General features: G+C 40.8%; 1 protein-coding gene across 17 annotated transcripts in view; it reads right to left on the bottom strand.

Moving 5' to 3' along the window:
- The window catches only part of ADGRL2 (adhesion G protein-coupled receptor L2), a 377345-nt gene extending 354336 nt beyond the window's left edge, over positions 1–23009 (bottom strand). For 4 of the 17 annotated variants that reach the window (XM_030207180.1, XM_030207178.1, XM_030207179.1 and 1 more), the window contains exon 1: positions 22055–23008. The gene's annotated coding sequence lies outside the window, so the exon portion shown is untranslated. Of the gene's footprint in view, positions 1–10221; positions 10369–12521; positions 12773–18234; positions 18255–21292; positions 21859–22054 lie in introns of those variants that run through there. The other 13 variants (XM_030207184.1, XM_030207183.1, XM_030207185.1 and 10 more) reach the window with 8 other exon arrangements.
- Between the last annotated feature and the right edge of the window lie 3393 nt (positions 23010–26402).

Here is a 26402-nt window from a genome sequence, read left to right as displayed (position 1 = left end):
CGGTCTATAATTTCCTGGATCTCCTCTGGAATCCTTTTTAAAAATTGGCGTTACATTGGCCCCCCTCCAATCTTCCAGTACCACACCTGATTTTAGGGATAAATTGCATATTACTAACAGTAGCTCCACAAGTTAATTTGTTGTGGAGGAGAAGCTCTTGCGTTGGGGCTGAGCGACAGCTCTAACCCTGGGGATGCTCCGGAGGCTCCATTCACTCCGGAACAAACCAACGGGCTTCCCTCCGGCAATATTGGAACCATTCCTCTCTGAAAATATGACTGAATTCCTACTGCGGTTGGAGGTTGCCGCTGAGGAGCAGTGGAGGCAGAACGGCCTCTTCGGCATCTCGAAAATTAGAGGAAATCAGAGAGCTAACAGGTAATCATGCATCTGCAGTACTGGCCATCTACATGGTAAATCTTTTTAATGGCCGCACAATGGCAACATTAGCGCATGAATTATATAAATAGGAAAACTTTGTTAATAGAAAACAACTTCGTTGTGGGAAGAAAATGACTTCTAATGAAGGAGGAAAAAGAATATATTTATTAAAGGAGGAAAAAGCCTCAAGAAGCTCTTCTTAACTGTGTTAAGAGAACTAGGACTTCTTCATCACGGGCAAAAAACCTCCCGTTTCTATAATATAAAGTCTCCTTCAACGCATTATTAAAACTCAAGTGAAAACAAATTTCAGATGAACACTTAGCTTAGCTTAAGATGTTGGGTCAAGCCCTTGTTCTGTCTCTTTCTCTTCTTCTGTGACCGTAGTCTCAATGCTGGCCACCGTTTCGCCAATGCTGCGTCAGAACCAACAGTCAAATTCTCAAAATCCATTCAGTATACCGACTTATTGAGGATACTAATTCCCCTATTTGAAAATTTAGTTAATCTCTACCAACATTAGCGCATGGCCATTATTAGAAAAAAAAAAAAAAATAGAAAAATCAGCCATTTTCCAGCAGTAGTAAAAGATGGCCTTTGCGTATGGGAAAAACCTAAGGGGTGTATTAGTCGCCCACTGGCACAGCTTAGTAAAAAAGGACCAATTAAAGTGCAATTATTAATCACCTTCTGCATACTCTTCCCTGTCCCTAGTTTTAACATCTTCACCTTCACCAGTAAGCATAACTCTAATCCAAACCTTTTATTATTATTATTATTTTTTTTAATCGACAGTGATCCCAACAGCTGTACACGCGCTTAAAATTAGCTCTTCTTTTTCTCTGTTCAAGTGACTAAAAATCAAATGTTTGTGGCACTCTCAAAATAGAGGTATTTTAATGAATGTAAAATGGGATGGGGTGAAGGACTAGCCTATTGTTTAGAACAACAGGCTAAGAACCAGGGGGGCCCAGCTCAAATTCCACTACGGCTCCTTGTGATCTTGGGCAGGTCACTTAACCCTCCATTACTTCAGATACAAACTTTGGGGGTCTTTTAACTAAGATGTGCTAGTGTTTTTAGCTCCCGCTAAATGTCAGCTGGAACGCCCATAGGAATATAATGGATGTCTCAGCATTTACCACCAGCTGATTTTTAGCAGGAGCTAAAAACGCTAGCGCATCTTAGTAAAAGATTATGAGCCTTCCATGGACAGAAAAACCACCTACTGTACCTAAATGTACATTGCTTTGGGCTTACAGACAAGTATGGAGAAATTAGACCTTAACTGCTAAATTTGCTTTCCTTTAGTCCCTCCGGACCAGCCCAGGTGGAAGGCGTGCACAACCCATCAATCCAATCCTGGGCTGGTCCGGAGGGACGCTAAGGAAATTTAAAAAATTAAATTTAAAAAGCTTATAGCCATGAGCAAATAAGGTAGAGCTAGATTCTGCATGTATAGAATGACCATTATCAGGCACAGTTTCACAAACATTCTGAAAAAGGTTTGAGGAATGCGAAGTCTTGTAAAATGTATATAAGGATGCAAGAAATGAATGTGCAATACGCAACACATACAATATGGCAGGAACAGCCATTTTATAAACACATTCAAAGATATCATTGATCTGAACTTCAAGTACTAAATTGTATCAATTGCACCTTTAAAAAAATACACACCAAAAGAGAGTATTTAGTGCTATTCTATAAACGGCACTTAAAGTCAGGCGCCGTTTGCATGCACTGCCTCCACTGAATGCAAATCTCTCTCATGATTATTCATTGTGGATATCCTGAAAACCTGGCTGGCTGGGGTGCCTCCAGGACCAGCTTTGGGAACCACTGGCTTAAAGTATGCAGGTATTGCTATTACAATATTTAATCAGCTCGTCACTCCATAACACAACCCCTTTCTAAATGTGCAACTGTGGATTTAGGCAAGTAGTAGCACTCTTAAAATTGTTATTTACACACACAGGATGTGAAATGTTCCACGAGTGGCAACATGTATTCCTGCAGATTACTCCCTAAAATGCATCACACCTCATGGGAGCCAGAAACAGAGAAAAGCCTGCCTAAGAATCAACAGACATGACCCAAAGATAAGGGGGGGGGGGGGGGGGAGAATGCCAAAAGCTCATTAAGGCCACAGCTCATTCGGTGTACCAGAAAGATCCTTGTGTTTTCCTTCATCACCAGTAGATGTTGGTGCCATGGCTGGCAGGAAGTTTAATTACAAAAAATCTAACAGACCAATAAACCACAGTAAATTACAGCTCTCTGGGCTACAACTGGTGAATTACTGGCTACAGATAAAGACATAACAGTTAAAACCAGCATTTACCATGCTGGGCACTAAGGAGGGTGGGGGTGACTTCCACACACTACATACAAGTTAAAAAGAAGCAGGGAAATGTGTTTTCCTTGCAACACCAGATTTCACTTTCAGTGTAAAACACATTTTAAAAACATAAGAAACTGGTCCTGAGGGGCTGTTCAGATAATTAAAGTTCAGATAATCGAGTTTGTGCTATTCCGCAGTTGCTCAATGATTGCCATTTCCCCTTTAATTTTTCTCCATGCTCTCATGAGTAGGTTTTGAAATGTTAAACCTATTAATTAACTCAATTCTGCCCTGCAAATTTGCACTAAGAACACCTCACTTTCTTTATGAGGAAAATTGGATTTTTTTAAATTAATAACCTTTATATCTCTTCAAAATTTCCCTTTCCAAATCATCATTATACAGGCATGGGCATGTATATAGGAAATATGTTCACTGTTCAAATCAAGGCAGGTACTAGGTTTGGGGTTTTTTTTGGGTGGGGGGGGGGTTAATTCTGTCTGGCCAATATTCAGAGCTATTTAACCGGTCAGGAACGGCTCCTGGCCAGTTAAATAGCATTTAGATAGCTAACCACTAACATTCAGCGGGAGACACCTGGTTATTTCCGCTGAATATTCGCAGTTAGTGAAACAGCTGCATGCAAATCTCTCTCATGAATATTCTTTGTGGATATCCTGAAAACCTGACTGGCTGGGTTGCCTCCAGGACCAGGTTTAGGAATCACTGCAAGAAAATCCATCAGAGAAACCAAGAAATATGACTTTAGCAACTGCAAAGCTTGTATTTATCAGATAATACATAAGAAATGCTTAGCAGACTTATTAAAATTGTGGCATTTGGAGAATTCACCACATAATCAGCATATTAGTCACTAGAATACCAATGTTATCTAACAACTCCCCTGATGGATCATGAAGAGGTGCCCAAATTCAGAAAAAGCCAATGTGTGAACCTACTCTCTCTATTGAATAAAAAAGTGTAACAGCGGAATGACAGCAATAGATAAAATGCATTTATTGGTCGAAGTCCTTCCAGATCAATTAGTGCTATCTGCAACAAATGAATTTGCACAATTATTTTTTGACTATATACTACAAACTGTATGTAAATACTTTCCAGACCGTTGATATGACTCCCTTATCTGCAGGCTCATGTTTAAAATTCTACACTTTGAATCCAATGTGGGGCCGAGTTCCGATTTACTGCTTCGCAAAACAAAAGAAGGCCAATATGAAAAATCAACTGTGAAATATGCTGAGAAAACGTAGGCAACCAGGGTGACCTGGTTTCCATGTTTTATTTTGCACTTTAACAGGTGTACAAAGTATTAAGACAGCTTACGTGAGAAAAATTATTTGGGGGGGGGGGGGTTCTTTCTGAAAGCGCAGTGTTTGGATAAGTCCCTCACGTACCAAGAAAAGGATGAAAAGTTATGCGGAGGGACTATTGTAAAACTTCTCTCCACAATGTTGTCATTTGTTATCCGTGTTAAACATATAAAACACCTTTGAACTAAAAAAAAAAAAGAAAATCTATATTTGAACAATAATTAACTTGTATGTGGGCTCGGTGAAAAGGATTCTGTGCCCACCTCCATCACACTTGCCCTCTGGCACCAGCCCTTTTAGACCTACCACCAAATACGACTTATCCTGTTCACTGCATTCACTTTGATGTTATATATTTATCAGCGTTATTTTAACTGTGTATGTTTAAAGCAGATAAAAGGACAAAGGAACTAAGAAAAGGCTAGACACATATGCATTTCTGAAAGTGACCTTGTAAAAGAGCATCATCCTTCACATTTGTCACGGACCTTGTTCCCAGTAATGGAACCAAAGAAAGGCTATTCCAAGCTTTGATCTAATAACATACATAGAAAATATGTGAAATATTTTCTACAAATGTGACTCATCTATCTAGTAGTAGTTAAAAAAGAAAGGGAGGGGGAAAAAAAAAAAGATAACAGTTTCAACGCAACAGTAAGTGAGCCGCCAATACACTGCAATGACTCCAGCTTAGCGAATCGTTGCGGAGAGGGGGGTATCAGTTTCTGAGCTACAAATCCTAATATCATATCTGCAGTACATATTTTAATGAAATAAAAGCAGTTTTATATTTTAAAAAGCATCCCCATTCAGTTTCAACAACGGTCATTGAATGTTTAACTTTCCTTCAGATTATACTATACACATCAAGTGATGGCATACATACACACATTTTTACATAAATTAGAAAGTGGGATAAGTTAAATCACATACTTGGCTTGCATTCTGCAAAAGTAATCCAATTAACACCAGCATTAAAAATATTATTCTGTTTACCCACAACTACAGTAAGGAATATGTTTTGCACCATTTCCAAAATTAAAGATATTATACTAGGTAAAACAGAATGTATTACTTCAAAGAGTCTAAAATATGCATAGTGTTGTACTACGATAGCTATGTTCACGCTATCCCCCGATTCTATAATGGTCACCAAACATTCGTGCGCAAAATTTAGTCGCACTCCCAATTTGCAAATATAATTTAAGATAACGAGCCCATTAGTAATAATTGGCTTAACAAGCAACTGTCACTAATTAGTTTTAATTGGGTGTTACATGCCTAACCTTTATGCGTGCACGAAAAAGGGGTTGCAGAAAGGGGACGTCATGGGCGTTGTGGCAATGATTTGAGTTACATACATAATTACACAATAACGGTGCTCTACGCTTAAATTCAGGCGTGGGCATTTGCAACATGGTCACATCTAAATTTAAGCATGACCACAATGCTTAGGCTTTGTTCTATAAACCGTGCCAAACTTTAGGCGCAGCTTACAGATAACACTTAAACGGGTTTTTTTTTCCCTGTGCCAATTTTTTTAAGCCGCCATTTACTGAATTTAATCCTATATGGCTTCCACCACACCCCCTCCCAAATCTCTAATTTCAGAGCTATAACAAAACTAGATACTGAAAATCTACCCCGTAACTAGAATTCTGTGTTCTCAAAGAGAAGAAAGAAACATAATAATAAATCCTAGCAGAAGGTGGTGGGTGAACTCCTGACAGGTGACATCTATTACAGAATTTCTTTCTAGGATGAGCTAAAGAGAGTGCATAAACCTATTTAAGCAAAGACAAAGCCAATACTAAAAAAACACAACTGTATTAGTGCACAGTTCCATTTGGCAGGGGGAAAAAAAAAAAAAAAAACGAAAACATTCTGAATCAAAATCCAGCCCCTAAGCAGACAGCAAATAAACACCATCTAAGCCAGTCGTTCCCAAACCTGGTCCTGGAGGCACCCCAGCTAGTCAGGTTTTCAGGATATCCACAATGAATAATCATGAGAGAGATTTGCATGCAGTAAGGGCAGTGCATTCAAATTTCTCTCCTGAATAATCATTCCGGATATGCTGAAAACCTGACAGGCTGGGTGCCTCCAGGACCACGTTTGAGAACCTCTGATCTAAGCAGTACAGCTGACTTCTGATTACAGCAATGCAAATCTCTTCAATGCCATTAGTTCATAGAAAAGTTTTAAAATATTTTTGGTTCCAAATTAGGACAATGGTTTCCAACAAACTGATTAATATAAAAAAAATTTTTTTTTTAAATCAGCCTAGCCACGAATATCGAAACAAACGTAAAATGCTCTTCTTTATACTTTATCAAACTGTTTATGTTGTCAGACTTTGAAGGATTCCTGTTTTTACTGAAACCAAGACAGATAGCGAGGACTGAAGCCAACTGATAATTGTCCCTATCCAAATCATTAATGCTGTTCCAAAAGGCTATCCTCCCCCTCATGCTCAAACCCCCCCCCCCCCCCCCCAAAAAAAAAAAAAAAATTCTGGGCCAAAAGATGAATGGACCTACTGCAGGCTGTCACTAACAAGAACAAGAAAGCAAGGGTCTGTAGCTCTGGGCGACAACTAATTTGGCATGGGAAAGTTAGTTTGTCTTGGGGTTATTTCTACACATCAACCCTATACTAAAAAGTACTCTTATGTGGTTTGCGTTATGATACAGCAAAGAACAATTCATAAACTCATAAACTTAACAAAAGGAAACAATTTCAACTGGTGCAGTTAAAAAAAAAAAAAAAAAAAAAACTAGCACTCAGCCTGTAGGAGCACTTATTATTATCTCTGGTTTCTATTTACTAATTGGGGGGGGGGGGGGGGTGGAACTCCCATCATGGGAGAAAAATTAACTGTTTCTGAAAAAAAAATCCCCCATCATGGGAGAAAAATTAACTGTTTTGAAAAAAAAATCCCCCATCAAGTCCAAATTAAGGAAGCATTATGGGTACTCTTTATGAAAGAATTATTCAAAATGTATCTTATATAGGTCCATATTTGCTTAAGAGTACTTCCAAACAATATAGAAATGCAAAAAAAAACATGCTTATCTTCCTTCATTCATCCATATATCCAAATAGACATCTTTGGCAATTCTCTTGTCTCCGTCTCACTATGGTCCTGGATAAAACCGTCCACAGGAAGACTGCCAGCTAATATTCAAACAGGATATTCCAGATAATCTGCATTTGCTTTTTAAAATCTGATAATCTGGCATAGTCCACTGGAAGATTAGCTCTCACGTGGTAACCGGGCGGTAATAACCTACGCACGTCAAATGCCACTTGGCGTGCGTCCAATACGAATGTCTGAAAATAAAAAGTATTTTTCAGACGCGCGTATCGGACACGTGCAAAAACTGAAATTACTGCAAGAGCCACGCAGTAGCCAGGCGTAACTCCATTTTGGCACACGTTGGGCACGTGTAGACACTTACGCAGTTTAGTAAAAGGGTCACTTAATTTTGAACAATTTTTTTTTTTTTTTAATGTAAGATACCCATAATGGTTCCTTAATTTGGACTTGATAGGGGATTTTGGAAACAGTTATTTTTCTCCCGTGGTGGTGGTGGGGGGGGGGGGTTTCCACCGTCTTTCTTTTTCCCTAATAGTAAAAAGAAACCAGCAAGTGCTCCTACAGGCTGAGTGCTATTTTTTTCTTTTTTAACTGTGCCAGTGGCTTTTAGCCTTTTGACGTTTCATTTTGTTAATAAGTTTATGAATTTTCCTCTGGTACTGTTATTGTGGCTAGCTTTATGATACAGGAAACCTTTTTAGTATAGGGTTGAACTGTTTTCTGTTTGCTGCTCCTTGAAAATAGGTGTACACGCAAAAGGCCCCCCTTTAGTAAGCCACGCTAGCTTCTTTAGCTCACTACACTAGAGTTGCTCATATATTCCTATGGGAGACAGTGTTTAGTGCGTGCTAAAAATGCTAACGCACCATTAAGGCTGCTTAGTAAACAGGGCCCTTAGCTTTACGCATACCATGACTGGAATGAACCTCACTCTTAAACCAGAGCGAAATCAGTCTCTCAAATTTACTGCTAATGCTCAACATAGTACTTGCATTGTGCCAAAGAGTTTCGTTCTGGAGTTCATAAAATGTTTGGTGTGAGGGCTTTTTTAGGTGTTTTATTAGTTAATTTACATGTTAATTACAAAAAGGATATAAAAAGCAATAATTATTACACTTATCTTTTGTTAATAAGGATTTGCATTCATTAACATGCCTATAAAAAGTGTGAATTTTACCCATTCTAACCTATGAATTAGCAGCTTTAAAAATGTATCAAAATGAATCAGCCAACAAAACTGAAAAAAATGAAAAAAAAAAACCATATCAGGGAAACATCCAAAAATAAAACTGAACTTTTTTTCTGTTCACATACCTAGTTGTTAGCTGTTATGGACTGCCTTCAGAATTGAAATGGCAAGACATGCATATAAAAACGAAAAGTCTGAATTTGATTGGGGTTCATCTAGAAAACAGTTAGCAAAATTATTCTCTGTTTTAGATAGCTACCAGCTTACACAATTGGCTACCCACTAACTGGTCAAGAACCAAATCACAATAGATATCTCGCTATCAAAACATGAACACTGGAATTAAAATTTATTTTGTGCTACAGTTAAATGTATGCTCTTGTGCGCTCTTTAACACAAATATCTTATAAGCATGTTTTTCTACCTCATACTAAACCACACAAAGCTTTCCTCCATTTGGTTTTGCTGAAGCAAAAAAAAAAAAAAGAGCACACATTAGCTTTGAGAAAAGAAAAATATATTTGAAGAAAACAGCTTCTTTCAATCTAACTCAGAAGCAAATCTCACTCACTTTCCTCCTCCTCCTCCAAACTGCTGCCAAAAATCCCTCCACAGTGTGTGTCTTTCCTTGCAAAACCTACCACCATAATCCCATTGGAGTGTAATTACTGTGGCTAATATTCTTACCCTGTTATGAAAATTCGCCATCCAAATGTGGCTCTAAGTTGTTACGATAATACATAAGCGTGCTGCGAGAGGGTAATACCTATACAATAGACTTGGTCAATACCGTAAATCTCTTTATTGGACAACAACCTATTACAGGAGATCTACTTAACTGTTTCCCTACTTAAAGGGCCATTTGGTGCTACAATAACAAGCTGACTTTTCACATTAGCAGGGATTAGCCAGTATAAATAATAAATCGGCACCGGGATAGTGCTCTGTTAGACACAGTAAAGGTATGTTGAGTACTGGGAATAAAATAAAAAAAAATCCAAGAAACTTTATGGAGGAGTTCCGATTAGAATCCTTTCAGAAGTTGTTCATTCTACAGTCTAGGAGGGAACAGAAAGCAAAATGAGAGAAAAAAAAAAAAGTTTCATGCTCATTTACATGGAAGGATAAACAAATCAAGCCCCACATTCAGCACATCACAAAACCTGCTAAAGTCTCACAGCTGAAAAAAATAAAAATAAGTGCTGCAATTTTTCTCTGCCAAGTTTTGCTGGGATTCCTCCACCCTCTGACATTTATAGGGATTTTGCATAGAGACCGAATGCATGGAACTAAGCGTTACCTTCGCTTAAAAAGGTCTCAGCTACTCCAAAAACGGCCAATCATCTGGGTTTATCGTGATGAGCTTAAAGTGCAAAACTTCAAAACCCAGCAGGAAAAAGATTGCTTTGCTGCTCAGTGTTATCATATTAAAGGGGGGAAAAAAAAAGGCTGAGTCATATATGAACGAGTACATTAAGAGTTATGAAGACTTCAACTTACAGTTTTAAAATATTAATTTGAGCCACGTTTAATTGTAATTGTATTACTTCACTAATTCTATGAAATTACATTTGACTGCTGTTCAGTAAAAGCTGATCATACGTTCAATACATTCCTAAATTTCAAGAACTGCAGCAGAGTGAAGTTACAATAGATAAACACACATATAAAAATAGAGAAGACAACTTGCATGTTCCTGCTGATAAAAATAATAATGTGGAGACTCTTAAATCTTTCAGAAGTACAATGCCCAAGACTTGTTATTTTTATCAAATTTCTAAAAGGCAACGAAAGATAAACTACACTGAAGTTTGGCTTAAAGTCTGTGGAAGCCTATGATAGAGAATATTTTAACGATATAAAATCCTTCGTTTACCTCACTGCAACAGTGATTCTGGATTCAATGCGTAGGAGTCAGTAAAACTGCTTGCAGAGGGCTGGTATGGGGAGACTACATGTACTGGAGAAAAAAAGCATTTCTTCCGGCCTTCATTACTGTGATTATCTCATATGCAAGCTCCCTCTGCAGGTGATAAGAAGGGTTACCAAAACTCTGTTAGAAAGTATAGGCATTGGCAATAGAAAGGTTTCATTAAATGCGTACATTTTAACAAACATGAGTAGCCATCTGCTTAACCATACTACTGTTTAATGCATGAAACATCCAGCGACAAACCAATGAAGGTTCTAAAGAATTTCCAATGGCTCTATAAGCCTAATTAAAGGGTTTATACGTGAAATTTTTAAGACAAAGAAAACAGCATTTGTAACTTTACAATACAGGTTTCAGAGTCACTTCAAAATGACTTTGCAGTCTAATAGAAGAAATGGAAAACATGATAAAACGTCATATTGCTTAAAAAGCAGCAAACAGCCTACTGCAAGAACACCATATCTACTTTATCTAATTCATCTCTCCCAAAACTGATAATAAAAAAAACACAAGCTACCCCGTCTCACCCTGCACCTCTATTAACAGCTACAAAGAATTCTCCCCCATATCCTTTGGGCTACATTTTGCTGTAACAACTAGGAGTGCTCTGGAATGCTTAAGTGGGGGGGGGGGGGGGGGGGGGGGGGAGGGTGAGACTACAAATGGCTACATATATCCCCCCCCCCCCCCATGAGAACCAGGATTCTAGAAAGTTTGGAAGTTGTTTACTGACCTTTGTTTCTACATGTTTAGGTAGGCTAATGTGGCAACCATATTAGGGAAAGGGAAGGGGACTTGATATAAAGCATTTCTGTGGTTTTTGCAACTACATTCAAAGCGGTTCACATAGTATATACATGTACTCATTTGTACCTAGGGCAATGGCGGGTTAAGTGACTTGCCCAGAGTCACAAGGAGCTGCAGTGGGAATTGAACCCAGTTCCCCAGGATCAAAGTCCGCTGCACTAACCACTAGGATACTATTCCTCCTTAATCTAAATGGGACGGCATAGCCCACAAGAACCGCGACATGAACATCATCAACTACAGGCTTCAAAAAAAAAAAAACCTCAGTTCTCCGTTTCTCGCATTTACTGCCTTCCTTATCATTCCCAAGTCCCTCTTTTTTATCTAAATATTTTATGGAATTCATTTTTGAACTGGACTGATATGAGACCTTTCTTCCCTTCATGATCTGATGACGTCAAAATACCAAATTTTATATGAAGATAAATACAACAATTATTTGATACATGTTTGGTTATTATTGGAAATAGGATCAATGACCACATATTGGCATTAGTATTGGAATTATGTTTAGTGGTATATGTATTGAAAGAAATCACTAAGGATACATGAATAGCAATTGTGGTATTTTCCCTGGAACTGAATTGTTTCTGGAAATCACCACCTGGATGTTGAATGTTGGTGTCATTTTTGATATGTATATGATAACAGAACATAAGTTGTGCAATGATGGTTCTCAATTCAGCCAGTCTCTTGGTTAAGTGACTGAAGTATAAACTGAGCACTCTCTAACATTTCTCATGTGGGTGTACATATGATGTGGCATTGTATGTCTTGCAAAAAAAAATTTTTTTTTGATATTAGTTGTTGGTTTGTACCTTATTTCACTCGGAGGCGTATTTTCAAAGCACTTAGACTTGCAAAGTTCCATAGTAACTTGTGGAACTTTTAAGTGCTTTGAAAATACACCTCATAGTAATTAGTGTTACAAAATAAATATAATTTACCTCCATTAAGTTCACTAAATATTTTATTGGCCTTTCAGGATAAATATAGACACATATTTATGCCATATATACGTCTCTCAGTTACACAAATTTTTAAAAAAAGAAATATTAGAATTTATTAACTGCTTTTAGGAAGAGATTCACACAAGGCGGTGTACAGCACTTATGTTCCTAATGGGTGAAATTCTATAAATGGTGCTCAAAACGGGGGCCGGAACAGATCAGGGCTAAGCGCTATTCTATCAAGGGTGCATGACCTTTACAGAAAGGTGATCAGTGCCAGTCACACCTGCTGAAACCAAATCCCGGCACCCAAGCTGGGTGCAGAAGACTAATATTCTATAGCACTGCAAAAAGTGTGTCTCCACATTTAAAGAATACCTATTTAAATAAACGAGGATCACCATTTATGCCGAGACCGGAACCAGGAAGGCTACCTTGTGAACATAATTAAGTCACAAGAGAAGAAATAGAAGTCCTTTTACTTACAGGCAAATCCTTGTTCCGCCCGCTGCTGTAGATCTGTTAGAGGTGGTGAATATTTCTAGGTCGTTTTCGGTACATATTGGTTCTGTTACATTGTAAAGACGTCACAATAGTCAGATCTGTGACCCAACACCATCGAGTAGTTCTGTGATTTAATATATGTGGCACACGAGTACAGCAAAGGATAATATATAACTGCTCCTCTCAAAAGTCAGCTCTCCCAAATATCTTCAGAGTGGCGACTAATACTGTCCCTTAGAGAAAAGAAAAACGTCTAAGTCATTTTTGGATCCTAGCCACCAAGAGTACTTTTCTGGAAGATAATGACTGTGCAATTTTGCAGCACTGCTTTGCTGGGATAAATCACTTGACTGCAATAGGCAGGAAAGCTAAAGCATGACTAGGTGCTGAGAAGCTATTTAACAGTGTGGACTTCAGATTACAGTCTTCCAACATCTAATGTCAAAAATGGCTACAACTACAGGATGTTCACTGGTTGTGATATCTTGCAGGACCGTCAATTTTTCCCCAATCCAGAGATGACATAAGTATTCAACGTACGCAAGTTTTTATGGGCAAGAAATAACTATGTAAATAACTGTTAGCCAATTATAACAATTAAGATATATGTTAATCTGGACCAGTGAAAAATATTTAGAATCTTTCTGTAGGTTGTAATTGTTACTGTGATTGACAGGGTGACAGAATATTTGGAACCAAATATAAGAAATACACACAACCACAAACATTAACTATTTGGCCATTTTCTTATTTCTTAAGACAAAAGAAAGCTGATTTTTTTTCCCTTTCTTCTCTGAACCAAGGGAGCATGTCATTAAAAACTAATTATCTTTGAAAAATAGTTCAGTGAGAGCAATAATTCTATGAACTGTACCCACATGCTTATAAAGAAAAAGGTGACCCATTACAGGAAATATAAACACTCTGCAAGTGCATTATTCTTAAAGGAAGACAGACAGAAAAAGAAAACAGAATTCAAGGGTGCCTACTGCAATAATACTTATTACTGAATGAACTCTGCATGTTAACATCCCAAAACAAAGCCAGCAGACTCCACAAGGTCAGTCTTCCCTCCCTCAGCTGCAAGGAATTCTTTTTTTTTTTTTAACAGTAAATCGGTGTTAGATTATTCTGTCATCTGGATCCAGAGCAGTAATCAGTTTGAGGTGCTGATTGATATGAAAAGACCAACAGACAGAGAGCACAAACTACAGCTCAGTGGAATCACGAAACAGGTCTCAAGTCTGGTTCTTCCTCCTCTGCCTCCCACTCAACAGTGAAAGCTAAAACCAGTGCAGCACAAAGAACAGTTCTATTGTTAGTGTAAAAAAAAAAAACCAACAACAACCCAATATCATCACTTTCCAGTGCAAGATACTGAAAATGATCTTATGGTCTTAAAGAAATGTCTTGGGCAGTAAACAAAATAATTTTAAATTATTACTTCAAAGATAAACTTCCACTCTTAAGATATGTCATATACACTACACATAAAAAGCCATTAGAAAATTAGAATCTTAAAAGACAGTGATTTAAATTTTCTAAAATGCAGGCATTTTTATAGGTAAGTAGGGCAAAGCAAATCTACTAAATAGCAGAGAGAAAGTTAAGCTGTGACCCACTTCAAGAGATACCTTAGGTAATGCCTCATGACCAAAAGCCAATACTTACTGTGGCATAATACAGGCAGTTCAATCCATCCTACTGGAAATACCTACTTCTATTTTAAATCCCGTTATTACAGCATTGTTACCAAGCTCCTCAGTGTTATCTTGAACCTCGCAGTGGCAAATTCATGCTATGTTGTTTACTCAAACTGGCACAAATTGGTGTCGGAGGCTGACTGAAATTTGCACAGCTGCATTAAAAAACACATGTTAAAAAAATAAAAAAAAAAACCTAAACGCCAATTTCAGAAAGCCTCCCAAAAGGGCCTCTCAATTTTAAGCAGTCTTCTTTTAAACACACTTGCCTTCAACACTGCAATCCAGAGATCGTGACTTAATCCCTGCATGAGAATTTTAATGTTTATAATGTACTCCTCACAGATTGGGGGCGGGGTGGAGGGGGAGAAATCAATGACAAGACCAACAGGGGCCCATTTTCCTCAGCACACGTTCTCTTGTCAGGCCATGATTAATGCTATGCTCTGTAGAGGGAGACATTACATCCAGCTAAAACAGACCTAAACTTCACCCTAAGGCAGGAATCCGATTTAAACATCTCTATTCAAAGTGACATTTGTCCTCCTATTTTTTTTTTCTAACTAGTTTCCCCAGAAATTCCAAAGAGTTGACTCTGTGACCTAGGAATGGCCCATTGGTTGCAACCCGTCACGGTGCCTGCCCTTATCACTGGAATGAAGCCAGGACATTCTGCACTGGTGGGGGGGGGGGGGGAGGGGGGAACATAGTGCTTCAAGAACAGAGTGCAACAGGTGCTCGCAATACCGACTGCCATCCAGAGGGCAACCCTGATCTAACTTAAAACACAAAAGTCAAATTATAAGACCACCACAACCAGCCCCATAAATTCTACGGGCCATTTTTAAACGCAAAATGGAATGCCTGGTCTAAAAGGAAGAGACGGCGACACTTGTTAGTCGGGTGGAGGAGGGGGGGGGGAGAACGGACAACAAAACTAAATAAAAACTTCAGGTCAGCAAACTAGAATTCAGACGTTTCCGGGCTGCACAGTTACAATGTAATTAAGTCCCACTTTGCCTTTCGGATTGGCATATCTGCTCAAGTATTTACGTGTGACTGCTCCAAGAGCAACAAACTACATATAGCTGAACTAAAAAAAAAGAAGTTAGGATCTCTCAGAAGTGACTTTCAAACTTTCCTTTACTATCCCAGTGATGCTACGCCGTGAATCTTAGTTCTACAATCCTCACAAAATGGAACAGAGAAAAGCTAATAAAATGTACACACACACACCAGGACGTCAAATTCAACTCCATAACCTTACTCACAATGACCTAATACCACCTCACAAAAGCATAACGACTCCTGATATTATATCTTGTAGTCACCGATGCCAAGTTCCTGCTAACCAAGGTAATCTCATTTCTGGTCCTTCTCTCTGTAAATTGATTTTTTCCCTCCTCTTAGTTGCTCTGGTAATTGAACAAATTCTTACAACTGTGATGGGATTTTACTTACCAGCATACACCACATAAAATCCTCAGCAATGATGAAGCATATTACTTCATAAACTGCATTTTTGTTGTAATTAAACAAAATTGTATCTAAGTTTGCTTTGTGCCTCCGAAGCAATCAATAGCTTTCTGCTGTAGGCTGCACTTTACCTGCAGGTGGTAAGCATTGTGTTTACTTCGCTCAGTCTGCGAGCCTCTCGATTATTCTGTCCCTTCAAAATAATTTGGGGAAAATAACAGGTTTGTGATGAGCAGGACCTACTGCACTACTACTGCCCGATGAAGGCCATAAAGAAAATTACTCTGAACGCAAAAAAAAATTATGCATTTTGTTTAATCCCACAAAATAGCTGAAATTTAAATAATGATCTTCAACCTACATCATGTTTCATACAATTCATGATAGTGAATCCTTTTTTCCACCTGTAAACTAAATTCTGTTCTCAGTGTTTAGACTGTAAGAGAACACAATCTATATCTTGGGTCTTTAAAGATAACTAAAAAAATAAAAATAAAAGTAGGTAAAAATCTATAAAATTTTACACACTACAGAATATGGGCTAAGTTACAACACTAACCAGAAATGATAGAATTACACTTGTGTTCCCCAGTCCTGAAAAAGTGCAGTGTGAATTTGAAGCTTACTATTACTTTCTCTTGTAATTGTTCTTCTAAACAGTATTTCATACTCTTCAGTTCAACAGACCCATCTGCAACCTAGTACTGCTATTTTCAGAGTGATGAAATTTTTTTAAATGTCCAAAAAGAACCTGGCTGAATTTACACATTCAGCTGTGAAACAGTCTCTCCATAAGGGCTAGGAGGTACTTCGATGGCACTTTTTTGGGGGGGGGGGGGGGGGGGGGTAGGGGGAGAGAAAGCCTCAAAATAAGAAGTTGAAGAATAATTAATACCTTGCTTAAGAAAAACATGAAGATATTCTACGTGTTTCCATGAAGATACTTACAACACAGTGTCAGGTAAAATTATATGCTGTGTTAAAATTCAGGAAAATCTGGTAAACAAATGTTTGCACAGGATTTTACTGCTTAGACTACTGTAGAAGATATTTTTTATACTCTGCCCAGCCCAACTCAAAAGATTCTTTAAGTAGGTAGTGAACACCACAGGCATGCAAAAGATTCTTCAGACACTTTCAGAACAGACCTAGATCTGTTTCAATTTTTTAAGGATTATCTTCAGGTATATCCTTAGTAAATCTGCTACTAAAAAAAAATCTTTACAATTAGAATTCAACCATTTCCCTATGCAACTTAAAAAACATACCAAAGACTAAATGCACTCATACAAAACTACAGTAAAATGAATACTCATTTCTAGATAGCGTAGATCACTTTTGGGGCCCCTTTTACTAAGCGGAAGTAAAAGGGGCCTTGCGGTGGCGTCGAGGTGCGAGTTTGCCATGCGCAGAGGCTCCCCTTTTACCGCTGCTCATAAAAAAAAAAGGAAATTCAGGGCAGGGGAAGTAAATGGCCATAAGTGAAGCTTCTGCCACGCAACCATTTCCCAGGGGAGCCCTTACGCCATCTACTTAGGAGGCGGTAAGGGCTCCCATGCTTCCCACACTGTCTAACCCCGGGTAAGCGACCGGCGCAAAAACCTTTTTTAAAAATCTGGCGTGCCGGAAATGGTGTGCATTGGGGGGGAGGCATGGAGCCCGGCGGTAGTGCGGGATTGGCGAGCAGCAAAGCGGCATTACAGGTGCCGCCACTTTGTAAAAGGGACCCTTTATTATGAGCTAGTTAGCACTTAAAATTTTCAGCTGGCACAGAGGTACAAAAACAAACAGCGATGGTCTGGTTGCTAGATGTCTGTTATTCCAGCACACAAATCCAAACAGTGGCAGTGGGAAACAAGTACCAACAGCCTTGAGCTTCAAAAGAAGTCTTTTCAACACATCACTGTGTAAAACTGGCACAACTCCTTCTGCCTCCCAATCTGCTACTACTGAGCAGATGGGCTAAAACCATATCAGGTACTTGTGAATCATAGTGTTGCGAACTGAAACTAATTTACGCATACACACAAACAGCTCTCCATCTCTATGAAAAAAAAAAAAAGTACACACCAGCAAGCACTTTAAACATCCTGAAAACAAAAAGGGCAGGTTCCCAAAGTCACTGGACAATCCATTTGTTGCAATTTGAATTCTCAATTTGTAATTGCTAATCCAATTAACATTTAATTAAAAAAATAATAATAATGCCCACACACCGTCAATAAGTGGGCAAGTACCTTAAACAGAGTTTACATATGCGCAAAATTACATTTTATTAGAAGTAAATTATGTAAAAGCAGGTCACAAAATGTTACACTAACATATTGATTAAAAGTTTACAGGAAAAAAAACTAATTATAGCACTAAACAGGGTACCCCATCCCCTCCCTAATCTGACTTAAGGAATTAAGGGCTATAAGGAAGCTCAAAAGAACAGGAAGAAGGCTTCAGCAGCAATTAAATAAGATGAGCTGTCTTAACTACAGTGCAAACTGATTATAAAAGCCAAAACAAACCTGTAAGTTACTCCATCTCATTCCAAGAGAGGCAACACCCAAAAACCTAGGCCAATATCTGCACTGATGTGAAAACTGGTATAATAAAAACCCAACTACTCCACTTAAAATACTTGCAGGGCAGGAGAAACAGAGAGATCTATATCTTTATGCTAGTTTCTGTAAGATTTTGAGATGTAGATGGTCTGCTTTGATGTTGGTCCATTAAGGAAAAGAAACTCAAAAAGCCAAGAAAAAAAAAAAACCAGGAGGGGCACCTTTATTGGAAATTCGCAAGCCAAAACGAAGTAATTGGTTTGTTCTACCTCACCTGATTCAATATCCTGATTTCCCCAACTACCAGCTCCCAGAGCTATCTGTGTGTCTAAGTTCGTTTCCTGTTGCCAACACATAGTAACCCACATTGATTGAAAATGGCAGCTGAAGTGTTGCTGCAGTGCATTAATTTCTCTCCAAGTGCCTCAGTTTTGCTATATGAATGCTGAAAATGCTCTGTTCATTTTATACCTTTACAGCTTTGCCAAATTTGGGATATTCATCACAAAACACTGGGCTAAAGAACACCATCTTCACAGCAATTTTTTGATTATCTCTAACAGCTCTAAAGGAAATGGCATTTCTTTAAAGTACTCTGCGTTCAAAAGCGGACTAGTTAGCTGCAATTTAAATGTGATAATGGCAATTACATCAATATATGTTCCTTTCATAATCACCAACACATACTCCCTTCAGCCAGCGCATAAACAAACATCTGTGAAATCCAGTGTCACACAATGGCATGTAAATTATAAGACAAAACCTGTACTCTCTGTCCACTAAAGGAAAACTGTCATTTTACCCAAATCTTTATTGCGCAGGCCACATTTTAATTAGCAAGAACCAAGTTCTTTTAAAAAACTAAAATGCCCGTGATAGGATGTATAGACCACTCATACACTGCACAAACATATACAAAATTAATTTAGAAGAATGATTTAAGTCTTCCAAGCTCTTTCAGTGTTGGTTGTTTTCATTTATAGGCAGAACACAGACCGTAGACAAAATGAGAAAGTTCATTTGTATCAAAGATTCTGGGAGAGAAGGAAAGCTTTGAACCATCTGCTCTTCTGAAAAGGCCCAGATCACTGAAGGGTAACTCATTGTCTTGCTCTTCCACTTACTGATTAGAAATATTGATTGTAAGAGGAAAAACTGGAGAAAAAAAACGGAAGCCTATGTACTAAAGGTTTCTTCCATTTTGTTTCTTATGGGAAAAATGCTTAGCACCTAGGGCTCTAAGCTAAAACACACTTTACAAATCAAAAGACTGGTATTTAAACATCTGAGGGGTGGGGAGCGGGATAACTTCATAAAAGCGGTTAAGAAATCCCAATAAATAAAACAAACATGATGCAGAATCCAAAGGAACTGCGAGCTGCTTGCTGATAAGATTACACTATGGCCAGCTGCTAAATTAGTTTTTTTTTTTAATTTAAAAACATATTTAAAAATGTAAAGTTATACAAACTCTACATTAAAGCATTTATTTCCAATTGATTTATAAATGCATTCTGCCAATTTCATTATATTTTTACAATCAAACCTTAATCATTTTTTTTTATTCCTGTTAAAAAAATTTGCTAGTGAGGATACTGCAAAGATCCTTTCTAAAAGCTTTCAAGTTGCCACCTCTATGTTATAGTTAACAAATGAATTGCAAACACTTGTGAATGTTTAGCTGTAACCAAAAATAACCCCTGTGAGAGATTTACTGTTATCCAACCCTGCCTGCTGTAGACTTGGGGGGGGGGGGGGGGGGGGGGGGGGGGAAGTATCTATCAAAAGAATGGAATTTTGAAAAAGGCGAGTATTTCAATATTTCTGTTGTGTTCTTAATCTAAAGTAAGGCCAAGTTCTTTCATATTCAGACCCTTCAGTGCAGCGTTATGAAGGGAAAAATCCTAAAACCGGAGTTCTGTGGAAAAAGCTTTCTGCATCCTAGCAGACACAAGACAGCAGAAAGCACGAAACAACAGTCAAAATAAAAGGTCGCTTACTTTCTTGGAACAAACCGATTAATCAACAGAAAGAATAACCAGGCCTTTTGCTTGAGGACCCACCAAAACCAGAATGTTTTTCACTCACATAATTACAAAACAGTAAAAAAGTTCAGAAACACAGCCCAAATCCACCTCCCTATTTTACCCCTTTAGAATTCCCACTGCCCTTTGGGCCTCTCCTTGGAAGCAAATGGAAGACAGGCTGAAATTTTCTCAATTGAGCTGGAGCTGAGGAAGCTTTGATATGTTAATAGCCCCTTCAAAACGGTAAGAATTCACACTTGCATTAATTCAAACAATTTGTGCAGAATGATGTGAAATGGCACCTCTTTTAGTGGAAAGCAACAAAAGGAGGGAATCAGAGTGTCTGAAGAAAAAAAAAAAAAAAACCAAGAGAACATTTGTTCTGCAGGATGCTTTCCCTTGAGTCCCAGAAAGAATATTTAGATGCAAATAAAATGTACCTGCATAAGCGTAGCTCTTTAGCTAATAACCCGAAAACACCTTAGGGAACTTTTGGAAAATGCATGCAATGTTGAAATATATATATATATATATATATATATATATATATATATATTATATTTGCCTTAAAGCAGAGTTGGCCCCAGCTTTCCCTATGCAGACGCAGGACTGTTTTAGTCCCAGGCTCTCATGGTACACAACATCTGGATCATTTTACTCCATCTATCGCTCACTTCTGAATTTAACTGAACTCGGAACAAAACTCTAGCCATGAAGTTTATTAGCACTATGGAGTCTGCAACAGGTTAAAGTGATTTTTATTACAAGAATATTAATGTAATATTCATCATTCAACTGCAAACAAAGACCGGAGGCGCATAAAGGGCCTTCGGACATATATATACATCAAGGCCAATTAAAAAAAAAACCCATGAATGAAACCAATGATTCTGCAACATGAGATAAAAATATGAAAGGTTACTAGAACGAACAAAAAGGGCTGCATTGCTTGAAACAGGCACCATCTGGCTGCAGCTCGGGCTCCTTCGTCTTACCTTTTTAGAGAACCCCACGGTGCAGTTGCCTCCCGTCTATGAGACTGGAAAGGGGGTGATAAAAAGCCCCCAGATCACCAAAAAACAAATAGTCTTCCATTCCTCACTAGGCGCTCTCTCTCCCCTTCCCTTGCCCACTACCAATCATCACGGCCATTAAAATCCAAATCCGGCCCCAAAGTTTGGAAGCACGAGTCTCCATTAAACAAAGCTCTTTGCTCGTCTGATCCCAGTTCAGGTTCAGGAGAAATGGATCCTGCATCTAATTGCTGTCATTCATTCCGCCTGCTGGAGCCAGTTCACATCTGGCTGCGTTTTGATTGAACCTTTTTTTTTTTTCCTCCCCCTGGAAGTAAAGCAGCAGCTCTCTCCGGATCCACTTAGCTGGGGAAAAAAAAATAACCAAAGCTAAAGGTGCCAGGCAACCCGATGAACAAATAAGAGGCCAAATCTGATCTCCCCGGGCCAGTGCCAGGTCGCCACCCAGGCAAAGCAGAGCCTTGAGCACCTAGCTCCCAGCACCAATCACTCTACTACTCACAGCTGCCTCTTGCAAAAACCAGACCAGGCGGCAACAAACACACCAGGCGGCGTTTAATTCCTTTCCTACAGCAGGTTGGCTCTGCTAGTGGTGGAGTTTTCAGATTACACTTTTTCTCCTACCTAACCGCACGCAGCCTTCTCCCCTCCCAACCAGGGGATGCGATAGAATTAATGCAATCACCAGAGCAAAAGCATTTGCCGGCAACAGTTGAAGCTTACCTCTGCCTCTCTCTCTCTAGGTGCAGTTTCCCGTAGAACCGTGAAAAGCGATTCTTTCTCCTTGCAGTGGACTGAGGGTAAGAGCCGGAGGCTGCAGTGGAGGGAACGGGAGGAGGAGGGGGGCGGCTCTCCTCTAGCAACCAGGGCCGGGCTCTCACAGCTCGTTAAGTCAACATGTTTTTTTTTTCCTTCCCCCTGAAGCTTCAAGGCCGCTCCATGTGAAAAGAAAACAAAGAAAAGAAAGTGGGAAAGCACAACCTGTGGCGAGGGGGGGCGGGTTCGGCAGAGTGTCCCGCGCGCAGAGTAGCGGCTAGCGCGGAGAGCAGAGGCGGGGGGTAGGCAAAGCGCTACTACAGTCGGACTCTTCAGTGCACTGAAGCAAAGCCCTCGCCCTCATTTGCATGTCCCTCGATGACATTCTGGCCTCTGGCACAATCCAGTCCCAGCCCCCTCACATTTCCGAGCTAGCAAACAGCACAGACAATGAGGAAGCAGCAGCTCTGGTCAAACAAGAGCAAGGAAAAGGGGTTGGGGGGGGAGGAGGAGGGAAAAAAATGTCTGCAGGCTCCTTTCGCTCGAGCTGCACCTCTCTCCAGACGGGGCAACGCTAAATCCTGACACAGACTCTACTGCCAAGGTCTGAACTGGAGTCGCCCGAGCCACTGCCTCTTTCTCCACCCTCCAGCAACACCCCCGCACTGGCTTTCTGCTAATCAGAGCACTGTTGTGTTCTATCTCAGGTACAGCCAGGGCAAGGCTCCAGCGTTTTCAGCGGGAGCTCGGGCAGAGAGGGAAGGAGATTACAGGCACTGCAGCGCTGCACCGGCTACAGACGAGTGCGGAGGAAGTCCGGCGACTGCTGCTGAGACGGAGCCCTGCCCGTCTCCGTCTGTCCTTCCCTTACCGTTTGGGGGAGAGGCTCCGTCCGAGCTGCAACTTAAAAAAAAAAAAAAACATCTGAAAACTTACTTTTCAGTCTTCTGCTACTTTAGCAAAGCGCGAGGTGGGCCAAAGGCAGCGCTTCACCTGGGACGTGTTTGCTCTCGGTCTGCACTGCAGGATTGTAGCCAAACTGCATGCGCACGTTACTTAGATGAGAACATTTCAGTGTGTGTGAATTAAAAATAGTTTAATGGTATTTATAAGCATCTGAGCAGGCAAATAATTTTATTTTTTCCACGTTAAACATTTGTAGTACAGCCTCTAGCGGTTTTGTTGGCCCTGAATAAAACTGGATTCCTTGCAAGTTTTGATTTCTTATTGCACCCACAGCCACGATTATTAAGCGACGATGTTGTATGCATGGGTTGTGGAAGCTACTTATAATCTTCCTTAAGATGTCACATGAAAACAAATGAGGCCACTGTAAAAAAGAATAGAAGGAAAGACTGCAGGACTTCGGCTCCCAAATGTACACCATGTTTTCTAAATCTGTTTCCTTCATTTCCTTAAATTGAAATCATTCCTTGTATTTGCTATTGTCCAGTGTGGACATTTATTTGCTAGTGTGAGCTCTGCCAGGAATCAAAAGTAAAATTAAGAACAAAAGAAGGAAAGACAAGCAAGCCAAGAAACAAAGCACTGCATTAAAAGTTCCAAAAAAATATGTAGAACATCTGGCCATTTATTTTATAGGGATAGGATACCATGCCATAATGTAGCTTTTATCTGCTCCTAAAGTTTTAATGTTGCATGGGCACAGTATGTTTATTTTTTATTTATTTGAACTGAAACAGGCAATGAAATCACTAAAACAACCTAATAGATTTCCAAGGTGTGTAGGCCTAAATCCCAGGAGCCAACCTTAACCAGGTGCTGACCCGGGACTGGAAGTATGACAGAAGCTGTGAGAAAGGGGGTGGCAAACCGGAGGGGTGGTGGAGGAAAGGGCTATCTGTGCCCGCCAGGGATCAAAAGAAGAAAGAGTGGGACTATAAGAACTACAAGTCCCAGAAGCCCGAGCTGAGCAGGAAGCAGGAGTGGGAGGAGAAGTCCTCTCAGAGGGAGAAGGGGGAGGAGGTTGATTGGGAGATGAAGTCAGAGGGAGGGGATGAGGAACACCTGTGGGAGAAGGGAGTGGTGGAACAGATGGATTGGCAAGGGGGGGAAGGGGGAGGGGAAACAGAAGAAATGGATATCTCAGCATTTGCTCAGGGCCATGAGGAGAGGAGAAAGAGGGCTGTGTGTACTGGATCACAAAAGGTATGAATTCTTTAACCCGGTGGGTGGTTGTCAGGAGTTAGTGCTGACAAATGAGGGAGGTGGGTCCTCTAGGTGTAGCCAGTATGCAGGGCTAAACCTAGAGGAATTCATACCGTAGGGGAAACTTGGAACTTTATAGTGTTGCTTGAGAAAAGCTGAACTGTGTGATAAGCATTTGATTCTGAATAGAGACTCTAAAGAAAGGGGCCTGTGCCAGGAACAGGTCCCGGTCCAGAGGCCTGGTCGGGGACTTAATAGCCGGACTGGAAAGAACCTAGGCGGCTAGTCTATGAGGAGTGGGACTCCACCAGGAAACAGATACTTGCCAGTAGCCGGTAGGGGTTGAACTAGGGGGTGGGCTACTGGCTGGAGAGAACACAACTGTGTAAGCCTGAGGGAGGTTTGCATAACTTGCAAGGATTGCAGACAGCACGGAGAGGTGCGGCTGGATGGTAGACAGCACGGAGAGGTGCAACTAGAGAGCAGCCAGCCCGGAGAGGAGCAGGAGTCTGACAGTGGTGCGGCTGGAGTACAGACAGCACGGAGAGGTGCGGCTGGATTGTAGACAGCACGGAGAGGTGCAACTAGAGCGCAGACAGCCCGGAGAGGAGCAGGAGTCTGACATTTGGTGGCAGTGGTGGGATCGGTCGAGCCCGAGTTCCAGTAAGCCGAGGAGGAGGACGGAGGATCGAGACGGACCAGAAAGCTGGGGAGCTTGAACCCGAAGGCGAACAAACCTCCTGCTTCCGGTGAGCATAGTGGGAGCAGGGGGGGATTGGAGGGCGAAGTGGAAGTGTTGTGAAAGTCCACACTTGGGTTTTGTTTTCTCTTGTGTTTTCTTATAGGAAGAAGATTAAAGTTATCGGGATGGATCCGAAAGAGATGTTTGCCTTTATGACTCACCAATTTCAAAAGCAACAAGAGATGGCACATAAACTTATGGAGGAGTCGTTGGCAGCTTCCCGAGCACAGCAGCAGCCACTTTTGGACCTATTTCAGGAATTTCTGCGGACTGGAGGACGAATGTCCGGACCTAACGAAAATGGGACAACCGTGCGGGGCGAAGGGGCTGCTGGACTGGTAGGACCTGTGGGGGTGAACTGGTTACCTTGGGGAAAATTAACTGAAGCAGATAATATCGAAGATTATCTGGGGGCCTTTGAGAGGGTGGCGGTGACAGCAGGATGGCCTCAGGAGCAATGGACCCTAAGACTAGCTCCTGCGCTGGCTGGGGAAGCTTTAGCGGCTTTTCGGGCCCTACCTACAGGACAAATAACAGACTACCCAAGGCTGAAAGCCGCTATTTTGGATAGGTTTGGGCTAAGCAAGCATACGTTCCGAAGGAGGTTTCGGGAGTTCAGGTGGGTGGAGGGAGAGACACCTAGGGTACTTGCTCAGAAACTAAGTGATTTGGCAGGAAAATGGTTAGAGCCTGAAAGACGGTCCATGCAACAGGTAATGGAAGACCTGGTGCTGGAACAGTTCTTGGAGTCCTTACCTAGAGGGCTTCAGGTTGACTTGATTAAGCGAGGCTGCAGTACCCTCGAGGAGGCAATCCAGAGCATGGATTGTTTCCTAGAGTCGCAGCATTGTGCCCACAGGGGAACCCCGCCGGGAGGGGGAAGAGGAGGTCCAAAAGGGCATCAGGTTCCCGAAGGTAGGGGCATGAGAGTGTGGGAGGGGAGTAAAGGGGAAGAAAGAATGTGTTATCGTTGTGGGCGGAGGGGCCATGTGAGGAGAGACTGTGGGGTGAAGTTACAATTGGTGGCTGGAGGGGGAAAGGGGGGCAGGGAGGAGTTCTGCCAACGGGTAGAAGTTATGGGGGTGGGGGTGGAGGGGCTGTTGGACTCTGGAGCAGACCAAACTATGCTAGCCCAGTCCTTGTGGGAGAGGATCAGGGAAAAGGGGGTTGGGGGAGGGGGGAAGAAAGGGCGAGAGGTCACCATACAGTGTGTGCATGGGACTTCCAGTAGGTACCCGTTGCGGCAGGTGAGGATCGTAGGCCCTTTGGGGGCTCATTGGGTCTGGGTGGCGGTACTACCTAGGTTGCCTCAGGCCCTTATCTTGGGAAGGGATTGGCCCCCATTTTCGCAATATTTGAAAGAGAGAGAGGGGTTAGTGGTTACCCGGGTCCCAACGGGGTGCG

This window comes from Microcaecilia unicolor, chromosome 6 (genome assembly GCF_901765095.1).
Source record: "Microcaecilia unicolor chromosome 6, aMicUni1.1, whole genome shotgun sequence".
Classification (NCBI taxonomy): domain Eukaryota; kingdom Metazoa; phylum Chordata; class Amphibia; order Gymnophiona; family Siphonopidae; genus Microcaecilia; species Microcaecilia unicolor.
Note: the sequence above shows the minus strand (reverse complement) of the source record. Positions and strands in the feature narration are given on the sequence as shown.